The 7500-nt window shown below is 44.3% G+C and overlaps 1 protein-coding gene across 1 annotated transcript in view; it reads left to right on the forward strand.

The window, feature by feature from the left end:
* Positions 1–4163: 4163 nt before the first annotated feature.
* The window catches only part of LOC139399599 (voltage-dependent L-type calcium channel subunit alpha-1F-like), a gene marked incomplete at its 3' end in the record, with an annotated part of 32981 nt that continues 29644 nt past the window's right edge, over positions 4164–7500 (forward strand). The window contains exon 1 of the mRNA XM_071144960.1: positions 4164–4222. The remainder of the gene's footprint in view (positions 4223–7500) is intronic.

The following is a 7500-nucleotide window of genomic DNA, read 5'->3' on the forward strand; positions in this document are numbered from 1 at the left end:
ATAACAGAATGGACTGGGTTAGGGTCGTTATAACAGAATGGACTGGGTTAGGGTTGTTATAACAGAATGGAACTGAGGTCCAACCCTGGGTTAGGGTTGTTATAACATAATTGACTGGGTTAGGGTCGTTTTAACAGAATGGACTGGGTTAGGGTTGTTATAACAGAATCGACTGGGTTACGGTTGTTATAACATAATTAACTGGGTTAGGGTCGTTATAACAGAATGGACTGGGTTAGGGTCGTTATAACATAATTGACTGGGTTAGGGTCGTTATAACAGAATGGACTGGGTTAGGGTTGTTATAACAGAATGGACTGGGTTAGGGTTGTTATTACAGAATGGACTGGGTTAGGGTTGTTATAACAGAATGGACTGGGTTAGGGTTGTTATAACAGAATGGACTGGGTTAGGGTCGTTATAACAGAATGGACTGGGTTAGGGTCGTTATAACATAATGGACTGGGTTAGGGTTGTTATAACAGAATGGACTGGGTTAGGGTCGTTATAACAGAATGGACTGTGTTAGGGTCGTTATAACATAATGGACTGGGTTAGGGTCGTTATAACAGAATGGACTGGGTTAGGGTTGTTATATGGACTGGTTTAGGGTTGTTATAACAGAATGGACTGGGTTAGGGTTGTTATAACAGAATGGACTGGGTTAGGGTCGTTATAACAGAATGGACTGGGTTAGGGTTGTTATAACAGAATGGACTGGGTTAGGGTTGTTATATGGACTGGGTTAGGGTCGTTATAACAGAATGGACTGGGTTAGGGTCGTTATAACAGAATGGACTGGGTTAGGGTTGTTATAACAGAATTGGACTGGGTTAGGGTCGTTATATGGACTGGGTTAGGGTCGTTATAACAGAATGGACTGGGTTAGGGTCGTTACAACAGAATGGACTGGGTTAGGGTTGTTATATGGACTGGGTTAGGGTTGTATTAACATAATTGACTGGGTTAGGGTCGTTATAACAGAATGGACTGGGTTAGGGTCGTTATAACAGAATGGACTGGGTTAGGGTCGTTATAACAGAATGGACTGGGTTAGGGTCGTTATAACAGAATGGACTGGGTTAGGGTTGTTATAACAGAATGGACTGGGTTAGGGTCGTTATAACAGAATGGACTGGGTTAGGGTCGTGATATGGACTGGGTTAGGGTCGTTATAACAGAATGGACTGGGTTAGGGTCGTTATAACAGAATGGACTGGGTTAGGGTCGTTATAACAGAATGGACTGGGTTAGGGTCGTTATAACAGAATGGACTGGGTTAGGGTTGTTATATGGACTGGGTTAGGGTTGTTTTAACATAATTGACTGGGTTAGGGTCGTTATAACAGAATGGACTGGGTTAGGGTCGTTATAACAGAATTGACTGGGTTAGGGTCGTTATAACAGAATGGACTGGGTTAGGGTCGTTATAACAGAATGGACTGGGTTAGGGTCGTTATAACAGAATGGACTGGGTTAGGGTCGTTATAACAGAATGGACTGGGTTGGGGTCATTATAACAGAAGGGACTTGGTTAGGGTTGTTATAACAGAATGGACTATGTTATGGTTGTTATAACAGAATGGACTGGGTTAGGGTCATTATAACAGAAGGGACTGGGTTAGGGTTGTTATAACAGAATGGACTGGGTTAGGGTTGTTATAACAGAATGGACTGGGTTAGGGTCGTTATAACAGAATGGACTGGGTTAGGGTTGTTATAACAGAATGGACTGGGTTAGGGTCGTTATTACAGAATGGACTGGGTTAGGGTTGTTATAACAGAATGGACTGGGTTAGGGTCGTTATAACAGAATGGACTGGGTTAGGGTTGTTATATGGACTGGGTTAGGGTTGTTATAACAGAATGGACTGGGTTAGGGTCGTTATAACAGAATGGACTGGGTTGGGGTCATTATAATAGAAGGGACTTGTTTAGGGTTGTTATAACATAATGGACTGGGTTAGGGTTGTTATAACATAATGGACTGGGTTAGGGTTGTTATAACAGAATGGACTGGGTTAGGGTCGTTATAACAGAATGGACTGGGTTAGGGTCGTTATAACATAATGGACTGGGTTAGGGTCGTTATAACAGAATGGACTGGGTTAGGGCCGTTATAACAGAATGGACTAGGTTAGGGTCGTTATAACAGAATGTACAGGGTTAGGGTTGTTATAACAGAATGGACTGGGTTAGGGTCGTTATAACAGAATGGACTGGGTTAGGGTTGTTATATGGACTGGTTTAGGGTTGTTATAACAGAATGGACTGGGTTAGGGTTGTTATAACAGAATGGACTGGGTTAGGGTCGTTATAACAGAATGGACTGGGTTAGGGTTGTTATAACAGAATGGACTGGGTTAGGGTTGTTATATGGACTGGGTTAGGGTCGTTATAACAGAATGGACTGGGTTAGGGTCGTTATAACAGAATGGACTGGGTTAGGGTTGTTATAACAGAATTGGACTGGGTTAGGGTCGTTATATGGACTGGGTTAGGGTCGTTATAACAGAATGGACTGGGTTAGGGTCGTTATAACAGAATGGACTGGGTTAGGGTTGTTATATGGACTGGGTTAGGGTTGTTTTAACATAATTGACTGGGTTAGGGTCGTTATAACAGAATGGACTGGGTTAGGGTCGTTATAACAGAATGGACTGGGTTAGGGCCGTTATAACAGAATGGACTAGGTTAGGGTCGTTATAACAGAATGTACAGGGTTAGGGTTGTTATAACAGAATGGACTGGGTTAGGGTCGTTATAACAGAATGGACTGGGTTAGGGTTGTTATATGGACTGTTTTAGGGTTGTTATAACAGAATGGACTGGGTTAGGGTTGTTATAACAGAATGGACTGGGTTAGGGTCGTTATAACAGAATGGACTGGGTTAGGGTTGTTATAACAGAATGGACTGGGTTAGGGTTGTTATATGGACTGGGTTAGGGTCGTTATAACAGAATGGACTGGGTTAGGGTCGTTATAACAGAATGGACTGGGTTAGGGTTGTTATAACAGAATTGGACTGGGTTAGGGTCGTTATATGGACTGGGTTAGGGTCGTTATAACAGAATGGACTGGGTTAGGGTCGTTATAACAGAATGGACTGGGTTAGGGTTGTTATATGGACTGGGTTAGGGTTGTTTTAACATAATTGACTGGGTTAGGGTCGTTATAACAGAATGGACTGGGTTAGGGTCGTTATAACAGAATGGACTGGGTTAGGGTCGTTATAACAGAATGGACTGGGTTAGGGTCGTTATAACAGAATGGACTGGGTTAGGGTTGTTATAACAGAATGGACTGGGTTAGGGTCGTTATAACAGAATGGACTGGGTTAGGGTCGTTATATGGACTGGGTTAGGGTCGTTATAACAGAATGGACTGGGTTAGAGTCGTTATAAAAGAATGGACTGGGTTAGGGTCGTTATAACAGAATGGACTTGGTTAGGGTCGTTATAACAGAATGGACTGGGTTAGGGTCGTTATAACAGAATGGACTGGGTTAGGGTTGTTATATGAACTGGGTTAGGTTTGTTTTAACATAATTGACTGGGTTAGGGTCGTTATAACAGAATGGACTGGGTTAGGGTCGTTATAACAGAATGGACTGGGTTAGGGTCGTTATAACAGAATTGTCTGGGTTAGGGTCGTTATAACAGAATGGACTGGGTTAGGGTCGTTATAACAGAATGGACTGGGTTAGGGTCGTTATAACAGAATGGACTGGGTTGGGGTCATTATAACAGAAGGGACTTGGTTAGGGTTGTTATAACAGAATGGACTGGGTTATGGTTGTTATAACAGAATGGACTGGGTTAGGGTCATTATAACAGAAGGGACTGGGTTAGGGTTGTTATAACAGAATGTCCTGGGTTAGGGTTGTTATAACAGAATGGACTGGGTTAGGGTCGTTATAACAGAATGGACTGGGTTAGGGTTGTTATAACAGAATGGACTGGGTTAGGGTCGTTATAACAGAATGGACTGGGTTAGGGTCGTTATAACAGAATGGACTGGGTTGGGGTCATTATAACAGAAGGGACTTGGTTAGGGTTGTTATAACAGAATGGACTGGGTTATGGTTGTTATAACAGAATGGACTGGGTTAGGGTCGTTATAACATAATGTTTCTCTCTTCCTAAGTTGCGACCCTGGGGGATCTGTCAGACAAGAAGAAAGGGAAGTTTGGCTGGTTCAGTCACTCAAACGACACACACGGTAGGTTCTGTGTGTGTGTGTGTGTGTGTGTGTGTGTGTGTGTGTGTGTGTGTGTGTGTGTGTGTGTGTATAGCCAATTAACATCTAGGGCTAATGACTCTTGCTGTTGGGAGGCTGTGCAGTTCAGTGAACAGGCAAAAGCCTCATTCTCACAGTCATATCTAATTCTAGGATCACACACACACACACACACACAGACACACACACACACACACACACACACACACACACACACACACACACACACACACACACACACACACACACATACATACACACACACACACACGCGCGCTGCACATCACCATCTCCTCTTTCTATATCTGGGTCTCTTTCTCAATTTGTCTCGAGATAAATCACTTGACCCTATTTCAAATAGATTGCTCCTCTCTGTAACACACACGCTAATCTCACCCCCATGTCTCGCTCTCTCTTTCTCTCTCTATCTATCTCTCTCTCTCTCTCTCTCTCTCTCTCTCTCTTTCTCAATTATATTTCAATTTAAGGGGCTTTATTGGCTTGGGAAACATATGTTTACTGTAACGGCTTTCTTCTGTTGAAAGAGAGGTGGACCAATACGCAGCGTGGCTGAAGTTAATGGTTTTTTAATAAGAAAAACGATACATGAACAAACTACAAAACAATAAAAGTGAAAACCCAAAACCAGTCCCGTGTGGTACAAACACTGACACAGGAGACAATCACCCACAAAACCCAACACCAAACAGGCTACCTAAATATGGCTCCCAATCAGAGACAATGACTAACACCTGCCTCTGATTGAGAACCATATCAGGCCGAACATAGAACTGGACAAACTAGACATGTAACATAGAATGCCCACTCAGATCACACCCTGACCAACCAAAACATAGAAACATACAAAGCAAACTATGGTCAAGATGTGACATTTACATTGCCAGAGCAAGTTAAGTAGATATTAAATATAGGTTATAATGGTGTTTGTTCTTCACAGGTTGCCTAGTTGCCCTTTTCTTGTGGCAACAGGTCACACATATTTCTGCTGTGATGGCACACTATGGTAATTCTTTGTGAGTCTGTGTAATCTGAGGGAAGTATGTGTCTCTAATATGGTCGGAGGTTAGGAAGTGCAGCTCCGTTTCCACCTCATTGTGTGGGCAGTGTTCACATAGCCTGTCTTCTCTTGAGAGCCAGATCTGCCTTCAGCAGACTTTCTCAATAGCAAGGCTATGCTCACTGAGTCTGTACATTGTCAAAGATTTCCTTCATTTTGGGTCAGTCACAGTAGCAAGGTATTCTGCCACTGTGTACTCTCTGTTTAGGGACAGTCACAGTGGTCAGGTATTCTGCCACTGTGTCCTCTCTGTTTAGGGCCAGTCACAGTGGTCAGGTATTCTGCTACTGTGTACTCTCTGTTTAGGGTCAGTCACAGTGGTCAGGTATTCTGCTACTGTGTACTCTCTGTTTAGGGTCAGTCACAGTGGTCAGGTATTCTGCTACTGTGTACTCTCTGTTTAGGGTCAGTCACAGTGGTCAGGTATTCTGCTACTGTGTACTCTCTGTTTAGGGCCAGTCACAGTGGTCAGGTATTCTGCTACTGTGTACTCTCTGTTTAGGGTCAGTCACAGTGGTCAGGTATTCTGCTACTGTGTCCCTCTCTGTTTAGGGTCAGTCACAGTGGTCAGGTATTCTGCTACTGTGTACTCTCTGTTTAGGGTCAGTCACAGTGGTCAGGTATTCTGCCACTGTGTACTCTCTGTTTAGGGTCAGTCACAGTGGACAGGTATTCTGCCACAGTGTACTCTCTGTTTAGGGTCAGTCACAGTGGTCAGGTATTCTGCTACTGTGTCCTCTCTGTTTAGGGTCAGTCACAGTGGTCAGGTATTCTGCTACTGTGTACTCTCTGTTTAGGGTCAGTCACAGTGGTCAGGTATTCTGCTACTGTGTACTCTCTGTTTAGGGCCAGTCACAGTGGTCAGGTATTCTGCTACTGTGTACTCTCTGTTTAGGGTCAGTCACAGTGGTCAGGTATTCTGCTACTGTGTACTCTCTGTTTAGGGTCAGTCACAGTGGTCAGGTATTCTGCTACTGTGTACTCTCTGTTTAGGGTCAGTCACAGTGGTCAGGTATTCTGCTACTGTGTCCTCTCTGTTTAGGGTCAGTCACAGTGGTCAGGTATTCTGCTACTGTGTACTCTCTGTTTAGGGTCAGTCACAGTGGTCAGGTATTCTGCTACAGTGTACTCTCTGTTTAGGGTCAGTCACAGTGGTCAGGTATTCTGCTACTGTGTACTCTCTGTTTAGGGTCAGTCACAGTGGTCAGGTATTCTGCTATCTCTAGGGTCAGTCACAGTGGTCAGGTATTCTGCTACTCTCTGTTTAGGGTCAGTCACAGTGGTCAGGTATTCTGCTACTGTGTACTCTCTGTTTAGGGTCAGTCACAGTGGTCAGGTATTCTGCTACTGTGTACTCTCTGTTTAGGGTCAGTCACAGTGGTCAGGTATTCTGCTACTGTGTACTCTCTGTTTAGGGTCAGTCACAGTGGTCAGGTATTCTGCTACTGTGTACTCTCTGTTTAGGGTCAGTCACAGTGGTCAGGTATTCTGCTCTACTCTTTCCAATGTGTCAAGTAATTATATTTTTGTTTTCTCATTATTTGGTCTAATTGTGTTGCTCTCTCTCTCTCTCTCTCTCTCTCTCTCTCTCTCTCTCTCTCTCTCTCTCTCTCTCTCTCTCTCTCTCTCTCTCTCTCTCCCTCTCTCCCTCTCTCCCTCTCTCTCTCTCTCTCTCTCTCTCTCTCTCCCTCCCTAACTCTCTATCTCTCTCCCTCCCTAACTCTCTCTCCCTCTCTCTCTCCCTCCCTAACTCTCTCCTTCTCTCTCTCTCTCCCTAACTCTCTCTCTCTCTTTCTCCCTCCTTAACTCTCTGTCTCTTTCTCCCTCCCTAACTCTCTCTCTCTCTCTCTCTCTCTCCCTAACTCTCTCTCTCTCTCTCTCTCTCTCTCTCTCTCTCTCTCTCTCTCTCTCTCTCTCTCTCTCTCTCTCTCTCTCTCTCTCTCTCTCTCTCTCTCTCTCTCTCTCTCTTTTCAATCACTCTCACATTCTCTCTCTCTCTCTCCCCTCTCTCTCTCTCTCTCTCTCCCTAACTCTCTCTCTCTCTTTCTCCCTCCTTAACTCTCTGTCTCTCTCTCTCCCTCCCTAACTCTCTCTCTCTCTCTCTCTCTCCCTAACTCTCTCCCTCTCTCTCTCTCTCTCTCTCCCTAACTCTCTCTCTCTCTCTCCCTCTCTCTCTCTCTCT

This window comes from Oncorhynchus clarkii, unplaced genomic scaffold, assembly GCF_045791955.1.
Source record: "Oncorhynchus clarkii lewisi isolate Uvic-CL-2024 unplaced genomic scaffold, UVic_Ocla_1.0 unplaced_contig_7529_pilon_pilon, whole genome shotgun sequence".
NCBI classification, from domain to species: domain Eukaryota; kingdom Metazoa; phylum Chordata; class Actinopteri; order Salmoniformes; family Salmonidae; genus Oncorhynchus; species Oncorhynchus clarkii.